At 67.2% G+C, this 14,281-nt stretch overlaps 5 non-coding genes across 5 annotated transcripts; all 5 read right to left on the bottom strand.

The window, feature by feature from the left end:
* Positions 1-2,022: 2,022 nt before the first annotated feature.
* On the bottom strand, positions 2,023-2,140 carry LOC143640738 (5S ribosomal RNA). Its single transcript, XR_013155098.1, has one exon. It is a non-coding gene; the product is annotated as a 5S ribosomal RNA (ribosomal RNA).
* Positions 2,141-4,765: 2,625 nt separating this feature from the next.
* LOC143640764 (5S ribosomal RNA) lies at positions 4,766-4,884 on the bottom strand. Its single transcript, XR_013155124.1, has one exon. It is a non-coding gene; the product is annotated as a 5S ribosomal RNA (ribosomal RNA).
* A 2,625-nt stretch (positions 4,885-7,509) lies between these two features.
* On the bottom strand, positions 7,510-7,628 carry LOC143640763 (5S ribosomal RNA). Its single transcript, XR_013155123.1, has one exon. It is a non-coding gene; the product is annotated as a 5S ribosomal RNA (ribosomal RNA).
* A 2,622-nt stretch (positions 7,629-10,250) lies between these two features.
* On the bottom strand, positions 10,251-10,369 carry LOC143640762 (5S ribosomal RNA). The gene has a single exon (XR_013155122.1). It is a non-coding gene; the product is annotated as a 5S ribosomal RNA (ribosomal RNA).
* A 2,604-nt stretch (positions 10,370-12,973) lies between these two features.
* Positions 12,974-13,092, bottom strand: LOC143640732 (5S ribosomal RNA). Its single transcript, XR_013155092.1, has one exon. It is a non-coding gene; the product is annotated as a 5S ribosomal RNA (ribosomal RNA).
* Between the last annotated feature and the right edge of the window lie 1,189 nt (positions 13,093-14,281).

The raw sequence follows: 14,281 nt of genomic DNA, 5'->3' as shown, positions 1-14,281 counted from the left end.
GGACACCCCAGAGACCCTGACAGAGGCCCAGCGCCCCAGCTGGAAATGCAGTGGGACTGGGCAATGGCGAGCGGCCGGCCACACACAACACCTGTGCGGGGAGCCACCCTCAGGGAGGGCCCGAGGAGGAACACAGGCAGGGACCCACAGACAACCGGGCAGCGGGTGGCGAGCCGGCTGTGGCCCGCTGCTTCCCAGTCAGTCAGTCAGTCAGTCAGTCAGTCAGTCAGTCACAGGGCCAGGCTCAGAAGTGCGCCGCTGGGGCGCGGGCCTCGCCCTGAGTTCCCCATCCACTCTGCTTTGTCCACTCTGCACAGCAGCGCTTGGCCGCCCCGCACCCCCACCGCCACCCCCACCCTACCCTACCTCACCCCCACCCCACCACACTCTACCCCACCCCCGAGTGACTCCCTTCGGACTGAGTGCCAAGGTCGGAGGGCTCTGCGCCTTGTTTGTACACCTCAAGGACCAGGACCTGTACAGCACCGCCCTGAGGAAGGGCACAGACCCCTCCGTCCATTTGTCCATGGGCTGTGCTCCCGGAAAGGACCGCCTGTGAAAGTAGCGTTCCGAGTCAAACCCCGTCAGAGCCCAGTCGACGGCCTCACCAGACCGGAAGCCCCCTCACCCGCAAGCCTTGCGGGGGGCGGGGGGGAGCAGCGGTTGCGGGGGGTCGCGCGCCCACCGGGCCTTCAGGCCCTGCCTCGCGGCCAGGCGTCTCCAGGTGGAGGGTTCGCCGCGAACAAAGGGGCCTCTGCCTCCCTGTCCCCACCGCCCGGCCTTGGCCTTCAGCTCCCCTCGGCACGTGGTCCTCCCCGGCAACCTCCTGGCCCCGAACCACTTGCCTGCTCCGAAGGCTGCTTCCTCCTCTTCTCGGAGCACCTGCCCTCCTTTGACATCTGCTCTCTTGCTTGGCTCCCAGCGCAGCCTCCTAAGACCCTGTGGCCTCCTGGGCCTTCTCTCAGCCTCTGCCCTGCACACACCCTGAAGACGTGCACTCACTTCAAGGGGGATGTGGGAATCCACTCTTACATCCACGGGAAGTTAGATGGGAGATGAGAGAACCTGTGACCGCCCAGTCTCGAGGCTGCCATGGACTGGGTGACTTGCAGCCCAGAGTGAGGTGGCTGGGGTGGGAGGGGGGAAGAGAGGAGTGAGTGTGTGTCTGTGTGTGTGTGTTTGTGAGAGAGAGAGAAAGAGAGAGAGAGAGAGAGAGCGAGAGAGACAGGGTGACAGACAGAAGGGCCAAGGAAAGAGACACACTGAGTGGGAGATGGAGACAGGAGGCCTCCTCACAGGCCAGTAGAGTCACAAAGGTGAAGGAGAGATGGATGAGCAGAGAGATAGACAGAAAGACATCTGCTTCCAGAGTGTGTGTGTGTGTGTGTGTGTGAGAGAGAGAGAGAGAGAGAGAGAGAGACAGAGATAGAGAGAGAGAGAGAGAAAGAGAGAGAGATGGGTGAAGAGACAGACTCAGGGCTGGGACCCTCAGGAGGAAGGCGTTGGGAAGGGAGGCAGAGTTGCCAAGGGACGGACCTAGGGAGAGACGCTGGATGGACTCTCTCACTCCCAGGACCTGGGTGGCCACGCTCTGCTGGTGTGGCAAGAACGGGTGGGGAGCGGCCCCTGCGGGTGGGCCCTGTGTTCTGGGGAAAAGCAGGTGTGCGCCTCCCCACCCCCCATCCGGGAGTGTGAGTGGTGGGGGGGGGTGGGGGTCGGTCAGGGTGCACAGGACTGGTCGAGGCCTGGACCAGGCTCTGCTCCGCCGGGTCGCCTGGAGTGTCCTAGCGTCCCTGGAGAGAGCCAGGCCAGTGTGGCTCACTGCAGGCGCTGGGCGCTGGGCGCCGGAGGCGAGGCGGGAGGCGGGAGGCGGGAGGCCAGCCGCAGGCCTGAAGGGACACCGGGAGCCCAGGGCTGCCCCTGCGCCCTACCCCCCGCGGGCCCGGGGGTCACGGCCTGAGGCGGTCACGGACACTGTTTCCGGGCCACGCAAGAAAAGTGCGTGTGGGAAGGGGGCGCAAAAGCCTACAGCACCCGGTATTCCCAGGCGGTCTCCCATCCAAGTACTAACCAGGCCCGACCCTGCTTAGCTTCCAGATCAGACGAGATCGGGCGCGTTCAGGGTGGTATGGCCGTAGACGGCGGAGGCTGCCCCGGAACGCCTCAAGAGCCTGCGCCGGCTTCCACCCTTCAGCCCAGGGGCAGGGGAGGGCAGGGGAGGGCAGGGCAGCGGTGGAGGGGGCCAACACAGCGGGTGTTCCCAGGGGGCCTCCCTCGCCCCGCCCCAGCACTGCCCAGCGCTCCTCAACTCAACTCCAGGCTGGCTTTCTCGCTCCGACCTGACTCGGTCCCCGCGGCGGCGCGGGGGTCCTGGGAGACTGGCCGGCTCTCCCTCTCGGGTCCTCGGCCGGGCCGGATCGGGTCGGGGTGGAGTGGGCTAGGCGGGGCTGACAGGGGCTGAGTCCCGCCTCCACCTCTGCCCCTGGGCACCTGGCTCCACCTACCGGGAGCCCCGCCCCGGCCTGGCCTGGCCTCTGCCCCTCCTCGCCGAGCCCCAAGACCCCCGACCCCCGGGCACCCGGCACCCGCACCGCCACCCCACCCAGCCCTTCGCCTGGCCGAGAATCCCCAGAGAATCCCCAGCTGCCGCCGCCCGCGCTACCCTAGCCTAGCCTAGCCGAGCAGAGCCGAGCCGGGCGCCCAGAGAGCCAGGGGCGAAGACGGGAGCAGACACCCCGGCCCCCCGCGCCCCCCACCGGACACCCCAGAGACCCTGACAGAGGCCCAGCGCCCCAGCTGGAAATGCAGTGGGACTGGGCAATGGCGAGCGGCCGGCCACACACAACACCTGTGCGGGGAGCCAACCTCAGGGAGGGCCCGAGGAGGAACACACGCAGGGACCCACAGACAACCGGGCAGCGGGTGGCGAGCCGGCTGTGGCCCGCTGGTTCCCAGTCAGTCAGTCAGTCAGTCAGTCACAGGGCCAGGCTCAGAAGTGCGCCGCTGGGGCGCGGGCCTCGCCCTGAGTTCCCCATCCACTCTGCTTTGTCCACTCTGCACAGCAGCGCTTGGCCGCCCCGCACCCCCACCGCCACCCCCACCCTACCCTACCTCACCCCCACCCCACCACACTCTACCCCACCCCCGAGTGACTCCCTTCGGACTGAGTGCCAAGGTCGGAGGGCTCTGCGCCTTGTTTGTACACCTCAAGGACCAGGACCTGTACAGCACCGCCCTGAGGAAGGGCACAGACCCCTCCGTCCATTTGTCCATGGGCTGTGCTCCCGGAAAGGACCGCCTGTGAAAGTAGCGTTCCGAGTCAAACCCCGTCAGAGCCCAGTCGACGGCCTCACCAGACCGGAAGCCCCCTCACCCGCAAGCCTTGCGGGGGGCGGGGGGGAGCAGCGGTTGCGGGGGGTCGCGCGCCCACCGGGCCTTCAGGCCCTGCCTCGCGGCCAGGCGTCTCCAGGTGGAGGGTTCGCCGCGAACAAAGGGGCCTCTGCCTCCCTGTCCCCACCGCCCGGCCTTGGCCTTCAGCTCCCCTCGGCACGTGGTCCTCCCCGGCAACCTCCTGGCCCCGAACCACTTGCCTGCTCCGAAGGCTGCTTCCTCCTCTTCTCGGAGCACCTGCCCTCCTTTGACATCTGCTCTCTTGCTTGGCTCCCAGCGCAGCCTCCTAAGACCCTGTGGCCTCCTGGGCCTTCTCTCAGCCTCTGCCCTGCACACACCCTGAAGACGTGCACTCACTTCAAGGGGGATGTGGGAATCCACTCTTACATCCACGGGAAGTTAGATGGGAGATGAGAGAACCTGTGACCGCCCAGTCTCGAGGCTGCCATGGACTGGGTGACTTGCAGCCCAGAGTGAGGTGGCTGGGGTGGGAGGGGGGAAGAGAGGAGTGAGTGTGTGTCTGTGTGTGTGTGTTTGTGAGAGAGAGAGAAAGAGAGAGAGAGAGAGAGAGCGAGAGAGACAGGGTGACAGACAGAAGGGCCAAGGAAAGAGACACACTGAGTGGGAGATGGAGACAGGAGGCCTCCTCACAGGCCAGTAGAGTCACAAAGGTGAAGGAGAGATGGATGAGCAGAGAGATAGACAGAAAGACATCTGCTTCCAGAGTGTGTGTGTGTGTGTGTGTGTGAGAGAGAGAGAGAGAGAGAGAGAGAGACAGAGATAGAGAGAGAGAGAGAGAAAGAGAGAGAGATGGGTGAAGAGACAGACTCAGGGCTGGGACCCTCAGGAGGAAGGCGTTGGGAAGGGAGGCAGAGTTGCCAAGGGACGGACCTAGGGAGAGACGCTGGATGGACTCTCTCACTCCCAGGACCTGGGTGGCCACGCTCTGCTGGTGTGGCAAGAACGGGTGGGGAGCGGCCCCTGCGGGTGGGCCCTGTGTTCTGGGGAAAAGCAGGTGTGCGCCTCCCGACCCCCCATCCGGGAGTGTGAGTGGTGGGGGGGGTGGGGGTCGGTCAGGGTGCACAGGACTGGTCGAGGCCTGGACCAGGCTCGGCTCCGCCGGGTCGCCTGGAGTGTCCTAGCGTCCCTGGAGAGAGCCAGGCCAGTGTGGCTCACTGCAGGCGCTGGGCGCTGGGCGCCGGAGGCGAGGCGGGAGGCGGGAGGCGGGAGGCCAGCTGCAGGCCTGAAGGGACACCAGGAGCCCAGGGCTGCCCCTGCGCCCTACCCCCGCGGGCCCGGGGGTCACGGCCTGAGGCGGTCACGGACACTGTTTCCGGGCCACGCAAGAAAAGTGCGTGTGGGAAGGGGGCGCAAAAGCCTACAGCACCCGGTATTCCCAGGCGGTCTCCCATCCAAGTACTAACCAGGCCCGACCCTGCTTAGCTTCCGAGATCAGACGAGATCGGGCGCGTTCAGGGTGGTATGGCCGTAGACGGCGGAGGCTGCCCCGGAACGCCTCAAGAGCCTGCGCCGGCTTCCACCCTTCAGCCCAGGGGCAGGGGAGGGCAGGGGAGGGCAGGGCAGCGGTGGAGGGGGCCAACACAGCGGGTGTTCCCAGGGGGCCTCCCTCGCCCCGCCCCAGCACTGCCCAGCGCTCCTCAACTCAACTCCAGGCTGGCTTTCTCGCTCCGACCTGACTCGGTCCCCGCGGCGGCGCGGGGGTCCTGGGAGACTGGCCGGCTCTCCCTCTCGGGTCCTCGGCCGGGCCGGATCGGGTCGGGGTGGAGTGGGCTAGGCGGGGCTGACAGGGGCTGAGTCCCGCCTCCACCTCTGCCCCTGGGCACCTGGCTCCACCTACCGGGAGCCCCGCCCCGGCCTGGCCTGGCCTCTGCCCCTCCTCGCCGAGCCCCAAGACCCCCGACCCCCGGGCACCCGGCACCCGCACCGCCACCCCACCCAGCCCTTCGCCTGGCCGAGAATCCCCAGAGAATCCCCAGCTGCCGCCGCCCGCGCTACCCTAGCCTAGCCTAGCCGAGCAGAGCCGAGCCGGGCGCCCAGAGAGCCAGGGGCGAAGACGGGAGCAGACACCCCGGCCCCCCGCGCCCCCCACCGGACACCCCAGAGACCCTGACAGAGGCCCAGCGCCCCAGCTGGAAATGCAGTGGGACTGGGCAATGGCGAGCGGCCGGCCACACACAACACCTGTGCGGGGAGCCAACCTCAGGGAGGGCCCGAGGAGGAACACACGCAGGGACCCACAGACAACCGGGCAGCGGGTGGCGAGCCGGCTGTGGCCCGCTGGTTCCCAGTCAGTCAGTCAGTCAGTCAGTCACAGGGCCAGGCTCAGAAGTGCGCCGCTGGGGCGCGGGCCTCGCCCTGAGTTCCCCATCCACTCTGCTTTGTCCACTCTGCACAGCAGCGCTTGGCCGCCCCGCACCCCCACCGCCACCCCCACCCTACCCTACCTCACCCCCACCCCACCACACTCTACCCCACCCCCGAGTGACTCCCTTCGGACTGAGTGCCAAGGTCGGAGGGCTCTGCGCCTTGTTTGTACACCTCAAGGACCAGGACCTGTACAGCACCGCCCTGAGGAAGGGCACAGACCCCTCCGTCCATTTGTCCATGGGCTGTGCTCCCGGAAAGGACCGCCTGTGAAAGTAGCGTTCCGAGTCAAACCCCGTCAGAGCCCAGTCGACGGCCTCACCAGACCGGAAGCCCCCTCACCCGCAAGCCTTGCGGGGGGCGGGGGGGAGCAGCGGTTGCGGGGGGTCGCGCGCCCACCGGGCCTTCAGGCCCTGCCTCGCGGCCAGGCGTCTCCAGGTGGAGGGTTCGCCGCGAACAAAGGGGCCTCTGCCTCCCTGTCCCCACCGCCCGGCCTTGGCCTTCAGCTCCCCTCGGCACGTGGTCCTCCCCGGCAACCTCCTGGCCCCGAACCACTTGCCTGCTCCGAAGGCTGCTTCCTCCTCTTCTCGGAGCACCTGCCCTCCTTTGACATCTGCTCTCTTGCTTGGCTCCCAGCGCAGCCTCCTAAGACCCTGTGGCCTCCTGGGCCTTCTCTCAGCCTCTGCCCTGCACACACCCTGAAGACGTGCACTCACTTCAAGGGGGATGTGGGAATCCACTCTTACATCCACGGGAAGTTAGATGGGAGATGAGAGAACCTGTGACCGCCCAGTCTCGAGGCTGCCATGGACTGGGTGACTTGCAGCCCAGAGTGAGGTGGCTGGGGTGGGAGGGGGGAAGAGAGGAGTGAGTGTGTGTCTGTGTGTGTGTGTTTGTGAGAGAGAGAGAAAGAGAGAGAGAGAGAGAGAGCGAGAGAGACAGGGTGACAGACAGAAGGGCCAAGGAAAGAGACACACTGAGTGGGAGATGGAGACAGGAGGCCTCCTCACAGGCCAGTAGAGTCACAAAGGTGAAGGAGAGATGGATGAGCAGAGAGATAGACAGAAAGACATCTGCTTCCAGAGTGTGTGTGTGTGTGTGTGTGTGAGAGAGAGAGAGAGAGAGAGAGAGAGACAGAGATAGAGAGAGAGAGAGAGAAAGAGAGAGAGATGGGTGAAGAGACAGACTCAGGGCTGGGACCCTCAGGAGGAAGGCGTTGGGAAGGGAGGCAGAGTTGCCAAGGGACGGACCTAGGGAGAGACGCTGGATGGACTCTCTCACTCCCAGGACCTGGGTGGCCACGCTCTGCTGGTGTGGCAAGAACGGGTGGGGAGCGGCCCCTGCGGGTGGGCCCTGTGTTCTGGGGAAAAGCAGGTGTGCGCCTCCCCACCCCCCATCCGGGAGTGTGAGTGGTGGGGGGGGTGGGGGTCGGTCAGGGTGCACAGGACTGGTCGAGGCCTGGACCAGGCTCGGCTCCGCCGGGTCGCCTGGAGTGTCCTAGCGTCCCTGGAGAGAGCCAGGCCAGTGAGGCTCACTGCAGGCGCTGGGCGCTGGGCGCCGGAGGCGAGGCGGGAGGCGGGAGGCGGGAGGCCAGCCGCAGGCCTGAAGGGACACCGGGAGCCCAGGGCTGCCCCTGCGCCCTACCCCCGCGGGCCCGGGGGTCACGGCCTGAGGCGGTCACGGACACTGTTTCCGGGCCACGCAAGAAAAGTGCGTGTGGGAAGGGGGCGCAAAAGCCTACAGCACCCGGTATTCCCAGGCGGTCTCCCATCCAAGTACTAACCAGGCCCGACCCTGCTTAGCTTCCGAGATCAGACGAGATCGGGCGCGTTCAGGGTGGTATGGCCGTAGACGGCGGAGGCTGCCCCGGAACGCCTCAAGAGCCTGCGCCGGCTTCCACCCTTCAGCCCAGGGGCAGGGGAGGGCAGGGGAGGGCAGGGCAGCGGTGGAGGGGGCCAACACAGCGGGTGTTCCCAGGGGGCCTCCCTCGCCCCGCCCCAGCACTGCCCAGCGCTCCTCAACTCAACTCCAGGCTGGCTTTCTCGCTCCGACCTGACTCGGTCCCCGCGGCGGCGCGGGGGTCCTGGGAGACTGGCCGGCTCTCCCTCTCGGGTCCTCGGCCGGGCCGGATCGGGTCGGGGTGGAGTGGGCTAGGCGGGGCTGACAGGGGCTGAGTCCCGCCTCCACCTCTGCCCCTGGGCACCTGGCTCCACCTACCGGGAGCCCCGCCCCGGCCTGGCCTGGCCTCTGCCCCTCCTCGCCGAGCCCCAAGACCCCCGACCCCCGGGCACCCGGCACCCGCACCGCCACCCCACCCAGCCCTTCGCCTGGCCGAGAATCCCCAGAGAATCCCCAGCTGCCGCCGCCCGCGCTACCCTAGCCTAGCCTAGCCGAGCAGAGCCGAGCCGGGCGCCCAGAGAGCCAGGGGCGAAGACGGGAGCAGACACCCCGGCCCCCCGCGCCCCCCACCGGACACCCCAGAGACCCTGACAGAGGCCCAGCGCCCCAGCTGGAAATGCAGTGGGACTGGGCAATGGCGAGCGGCCGGCCACACACAACACCTGTGCGGGGAGCCAACCTCAGGGAGGGCCCGAGGAGGAACACACGCAGGGACCCACAGACAACCGGGCAGCGGGTGGCGAGCCGGCTGTGGCCCGCTGGTTCCCAGTCAGTCAGTCAGTCAGTCAGTCACAGGGCCAGGCTCAGAAGTGCGCCGCTGGGGCGCGGGCCTCGCCCTGAGTTCCCCATCCACTCTGCTTTGTCCACTCTGCACAGCAGCGCTTGGCCGCCCCGCACCCCCACCGCCACCCCCACCCTACCCTACCTCACCCCCACCCCACCACACTCTACCCCACCCCCGAGTGACTCCCTTCGGACTGAGTGCCAAGGTCGGAGGGCTCTGCGCCTTGTTTGTACACCTCAAGGACCAGGACCTGTACAGCACCGCCCTGAGGAAGGGCACAGACCCCTCCGTCCATTTGTCCATGGGCTGTGCTCCCGGAAAGGACCGCCTGTGAAAGTAGCGTTCCGAGTCAAACCCCGTCAGAGCCCAGTCGACGGCCTCACCAGACCGGAAGCCCCCTCACCCGCAAGCCTTGCGGGGGGCGGGGGGGAGCAGCGGTTGCGGGGGGTCGCGCGCCCACCGGGCCTTCAGGCCCTGCCTCGCGGCCAGGCGTCTCCAGGTGGAGGGTTCGCCGCGAACAAAGGGGCCTCTGCCTCCCTGTCCCCACCGCCCGGCCTTGGCCTTCAGCTCCCCTCGGCACGTGGTCCTCCCCGGCAACCTCCTGGCCCCGAACCACTTGCCTGCTCCGAAGGCTGCTTCCTCCTCTTCTCGGAGCACCTGCCCTCCTTTGACATCTGCTCTCTTGCTTGGCTCCCAGCGCAGCCTCCTAAGACCCTGTGGCCTCCTGGGCCTTCTCTCAGCCTCTGCCCTGCACACACCCTGAAGACGTGCACTCACTTCAAGGGGGATGTGGGAATCCACTCTTACATCCACGGGAAGTTAGATGGGAGATGAGAGAACCTGTGACCGCCCAGTCTCGAGGCTGCCATGGACTGGGTGACTTGCAGCCCAGAGTGAGGTGGCTGGGGTGGGAGGGGGGAAGAGAGGAGTGAGTGTGTGTCTGTGTGTGTGTGTTTGTGAGAGAGAGAGAGAGAGAGAGAGAGAGAGAGAGAGAGCGCGAGAGAGACAGGGTGACAGACAGAAGGGCCAAGGAAAGAGACACACTGAGTGGGAGATGGAGACAGGAGGCCTCCTCACAGGCCAGTAGAGTCACAAAGGTGAAGGAGAGATGGATGAGCAGAGAGATAGACAGAAAGACATCTGCTTCCAGAGTGTGTGTGTGTGTGTGTGTGTGTGTGAGAGAGAGAGAGAGAGAGAGAGAGAGAGAGACAGAGATAGAGAGAGAGAGAGAGAAAGAGAGAGAGATGGGTGAAGAGACAGACTCAGGGCTGGGACCCTCAGGAGGAAGGCGTTGGGAAGGGAGGCAGAGTTGCCAAGGGACGGACCTAGGGAGAGACGCTGGATGGACTCTCTCACTCCCAGGACCTGGGTGGCCACGCTCTGCTGGTGTGGCAAGAACGGGTGGGGAGCGGCCCCTGCGGGTGGGCCCTGTGTTCTGGGGAAAAGCAGGTGTGCGCCTCCCCACCCCCCATCCGGGAGTGTGAGTGGTGGGGGGGGGTGGGGGTCGGTCAGGGTGCACAGGACTGGTCGAGGCCTGGACCAGGCTCGGCTCCGCCGGGTCGCCTGGAGTGTCCTAGCGTCCCTGGAGAGAGCCAGGCCAGTGTGGCTCACTGCAGGCGCTGGGCGCTGGGCGCCGGAAGGCGGGAGGCCAGCCGCAGGCCTGAAGGGACACCGGGAGCCCAGGGCTGCCCCTGCGCCCTACCCCCGCGGGCCCGGGGGTCACGGCCTGAGGCGGTCACGGACACTGTTTCCGGGCCACGCAAGAAAAGTGCGTGTGGGAAGGGGGCGCAAAAGCCTACAGCACCCGGTATTCCCAGGCGGTCTCCCATCCAAGTACTAACCAGGCCCGACCCTGCTTAGCTTCCGAGATCAGACGAGATCGGGCGCGTTCAGGGTGGTATGGCCGTAGACGGCAGAGGCTGCCCCGGAACGCCTCAAGAGCCTGCACCGGCTTCCACCCTTCAGCCCAGGGGCAGGCAGCGGTGGAGGGGGCCAACACAGCGGGTGTTCCCAGGGGGCCTCCCTCGCCCCGCCCCAGCACTGCCCAGCGCTCCTCAACTCAACTCCAGGCTGGCTTTCTCGCTCCGACCTGACTCGGTCCCCGCGGCGGCGCGGGGGTCCTGGGAGACTGGCCGGCTCTCCCTCTCGGGTCCTTGGCGGGGCCGGATCGGGTCGGGGTGGAGTGGGCTAGGCGGGGCTGACAGGGGCTGAGTCCCGCCTCCACCTCTGCCCCTGGGCACCTGGCTCCACCTACCGGGAGCCCCGCCCCGGCCTGGCCTGGCCTCTGCCCCTCCTCGCCGAGCCCCACGACCCCCGACCCCCGGGCACCCGGCACCCGCACCGCCACCCCACCCAGCCCTTCGCCTGGCCGAGAATCCCCAGAGAATCCCCAGCTGCCGCCGCCCGCGCTACCCTAGCCTAGCCTAGCCGAGCAGAGCCGAGCCGGGCGCCCAGAGAGCCAGGGGCGAAGACGGGAGCAGACACCCCGGCCCCCCGCGCCCCCCACCGGACACCCCAGAGACCCTGACAGAGGCCCAGCGCCCCAGCTGGAAATGCAGTGGGACTGGGCAATGGCGAGCGGCCGGCCACACACAACACCTGTGCGGGGAGCCAACCTCAGGGAGGGCCCGAGGAGGAACACACGCAGGGACCCACAGACAACCGGGCAGCGGGTGGCGAGCCGGCTGTGGCCCGCTGGTTCCCAGTCAGTCAGTCAGTCAGTCAGTCACAGGGCCAGGCTCAGAAGTGCGCCGCTGGGGCGCGGGCCTCGCCCTGAGTTCCCCATCCACTCTGCTTTGTCCACTCTGCACAGCAGCGCTTGGCCGCCCCGCACCCCCACCGCCACCCCCACCCTACCCTACCTCACCCCCACCCCACCACACTCTACCCCACCCCCGAGTGACTCCCTTCGGACTGAGTGCCAAGGTCGGAGGGCTCTGCGCCTTGTTTGTACACCTCAAGGACCAGGACCTGTACAGCACCGCCCTGAGGAAGGGCACAGACCCCTCCGTCCATTTGTCCATGGGCTGTGCTCCCGGAAAGGACCGCCTGTGAAAGTAGCGTTCCGAGTCAAACCCCGTCAGAGCCCAGTCGACGGCCTCACCAGACCGGAAGCCCCCTCACCCGCAAGCCTTGCGGGGGGCGGGGGGGAGCAGCGGTTGCGGGGGGTCGCGCGCCCACCGGGCCTTCAGGCCCTGCCTCGCGGCCAGGCGTCTCCAGGTGGAGGGTTCGCCGCGAACAAAGGGGCCTCTGCCTCCCTGTCCCCACCGCCCGGCCTTGGCCTTCAGCTCCCCTCGGCACGTGGTCCTCCCCGGCAACCTCCTGGCCCCGAACCACTTGCCTGCTCCGAAGGCTGCTTCCTCCTCTTCTCGGAGCACCTGCCCTCCTTTGACATCTGCTCTCTTGCTTGGCTCCCAGCGCAGCCTCCTAAGACCCTGTGGCCTCCTGGGCCTTCTCTCAGCCTCTGCCCTGCACACACCCTGAAGACGTGCACTCACTTCAAGGGGGATGTGGGAATCCACTCTTACATCCACGGGAAGTTAGATGGGAGATGAGAGAACCTGTGACCGCCCAGTCTCGAGGCTGCCATGGACTGGGTGACTTGCAGCCCAGAGTGAGGTGGCTGGGGTGGGAGGGGGGAAGAGAGGAGTGAGTGTGTGTCTGTGTGTGTGTGTTTGTGAGAGAGAGAGAAAGAGAGAGAGAGAGAGAGAGCGAGAGAGACAGGGTGACAGACAGAAGGGCCAAGGAAAGAGACACACTGAGTGGGAGATGGAGACAGGAGGCCTCCTCACAGGCCAGTAGAGTCACAAAGGTGAAGGAGAGATGGATGAGCAGAGAGATAGACAGAAAGACATCTGCTTCCAGAGTGTGTGTGTGTGTGTGTGTGTGAGAGAGAGAGAGAGAGAGAGAGAGAGACAGAGATAGAGAGAGAGAGAGAGAAAGAGAGAGAGATGGGTGAAGAGACAGACTCAGGGCTGGGACCCTCAGGAGGAAGGCGTTGGGAAGGGAGGCAGAGTTGCCAAGGGACGGACCTAGGGAGAGACGCTGGATGGACTCTCTCACTCCCAGGACCTGGGTGGCCACGCTCTGCTGGTGTGGCAAGAACGGGTGGGGAGCGGCCCCTGCGGGTGGGCCCTGTGTTCTGGGGAAAAGCAGGTGTGCGCCTCCCCACCCCCCATCCGGGAGTGTGAGTGGTGGGGGGGGTGGGGGTCGGTCAGGGTGCACAGGACTGGTCGAGGCCTGGACCAGGCTCGGCTCCGCCGGGTCGCCTGGAGTGTCCTAGCGTCCCTGGAGAGAGCCAGGCCAGTGAGGCTCACTGCAGGCGCTGGGCGCTGGGCGCCGGAGGCGAGGCGGGAGGCGGGAGGCGGGAGGCCAGCCGCAGGCCTGAAGGGACACCGGGAGCCCAGGGCTGCCCCTGCGCCCTACCCCCGCGGGCCCGGGGGTCACGGCCTGAGGCGGTCACGGACACTGTTTCCGGGCCACGCAAGAAAAGTGCGTGTGGGAAGGGGGCGCAAAAGCCTACAGCACCCGGTATTCCCAGGCGGTCTCCCATCCAAGTACTAACCAGGCCCGATCCTGCTTAGCTTCCGAGATCAGACGAGATCGGGCGCGTTCAGGGTGGTATGGCCGTAGACGGCGGAGGCTGCCCCGGAACGCCTCAAGAGCCTGCGCCGGCTTCCACCCTTCAGCCCAGGGGCAGGGGAGGGCAGGGGAGGGCAGGGCAGCGGTGGAGGGGGCCAACACAGCGGGTGTTCCCAGGGGGCCTCCCTCGCCCCGCCCCAGCACTGCCCAGCGCTCCTCAACTCAACTCCAGGCTGGCTTTCTCGCTCCGACCTGACTCGGTCCCCGCGGCGGCGCGGGGGTCCTGGGAGACTGGCCGGCTCTCCCTCTCGGGTCCTCGGCCGGGCCGGATCGGGTCGGGGTGGAGTGGGCTAGGCGGGGCTGACAGGGGCTGAGTCCCGCCTCCACCTCTGCCCCTGGGCACCTGGCTCCACCTACCGGGAGCCCCGCCCCGGCCTGGCCTGGCCTCTGCCCCTCCTCGCCGAGCCCCAAGACCCCCGACCCCCGGGCACCCGGCACCCGCACCGCCACCCCACCCAGCCCTTCGCCTGGCCGAGAATCCCCAGAGAATCCCCAGCTGCCGCCGCCCGCGCTACCCTAGCCTAGCCTAGCCGAGCAGAGCCGAGCCGGGCGCCCAGAGAGCCAGGGGCGAAGACGGGAGCAGACACCCCGGCCCCCCGCGCCCCCCACCGGACACCCCAGAGACCCTGACAGAGGCCCAGCGCCCCAGCTGGAAATGCAGTGGGACTGGGCAATGGCGAGCGGCCGGCCACACACAACACCTGTGCGGGGAGCCAACCTCAGGGAGGGCCCGAGGAGGAACACACGCAGGGACCCACAGACAACCGGGCAGCGGGTGGCGAGCCGGCTGTGGCCCGCTGGTTCCCAGTCAGTCAGTCAGTCAGTCAGTCACAGGGCCAGGCTCAGAAGTGCGCCGCTGGGGCGCGGGCCTCGCCCTGAGTTCCCCATCCACTCTGCTTTGTCCACTCTGCACAGCAGCGCTTGGCCGCCCCGCACCCCCACCGCCACCCCCACCCTACCCTACCTCACCCCCACCCCACCACACTCTACCCCACCCCCGAGTGACTCCCTTCGGACTGAGTGCCAAGGTCGGAGGGCTCTGCGCCTTGTTTGTACACCTCAAGGACCAGGACCTGTACAGCACCGCCCTGAGGAAGGGCACAGACCCCTCCGTCCATTTGTCCATGGGCTGTGCTCCCGGAAAGGACCGCCTGTGAAAGTAGCGTTCCGAGTCAAACCCCG

The sequence above is a fragment of the Callospermophilus lateralis genome, unplaced genomic scaffold (genome assembly GCF_048772815.1).
Source record: "Callospermophilus lateralis isolate mCalLat2 unplaced genomic scaffold, mCalLat2.hap1 Scaffold_6038, whole genome shotgun sequence".
Taxonomy (NCBI): domain Eukaryota; kingdom Metazoa; phylum Chordata; class Mammalia; order Rodentia; family Sciuridae; genus Callospermophilus; species Callospermophilus lateralis.
This window is presented reverse-complemented; position numbering and strand designations above follow the sequence as displayed.